Genomic DNA, 544 nt, shown 5'->3' on the forward strand with positions numbered 1-544 from the left:
TACCATTGAAATTATGAATATTGAAGAAAAATTAGAAGAAGTTACAATACTTTTTAAACAATTAAAAATGGCTCAAGAAAATAATATTATGGAACGTGGTTTTCAAATAGAAGAAGAATTAGTAAATTCTGAAAACATAGAAAATGAAGAACACATTCTAAATTATTCAAGTGACGAAGAACCAGCAATTCCAATACAAGTAAAAAATGAAGCTGGAACATCTAAGGATAATCAATCTCAATTTAAATGGGAAACAGGTTTTGATAATTATGCCTTTAAAAAAGGGTTTATAAATAAAAATTTAAAATACACAAAAATACCATCAAAATACGTTCCTAAAATCCAGGAAATGGAAGGAGAAAGAATGCTCGACTTAGACTGTAAAAAGAATGAAAAAGAAATTTTCAAAAATTGGTTGAATTCCTTTTTAGAAGCTTTTACTAATCCAAAGCTTAGTGAATTGTCTGGAAGAGATATTTGGAATTACATAGGGTTTCATACTAAAGGAACTATAAGAGATTATATGACATCAATAGAAAACCAA

Source organism: Arachis duranensis, chromosome 1, assembly GCF_000817695.3.
Source record: "Arachis duranensis cultivar V14167 chromosome 1, aradu.V14167.gnm2.J7QH, whole genome shotgun sequence".
Classification (NCBI taxonomy): Eukaryota; Viridiplantae; Streptophyta; class Magnoliopsida; order Fabales; family Fabaceae; genus Arachis; species Arachis duranensis.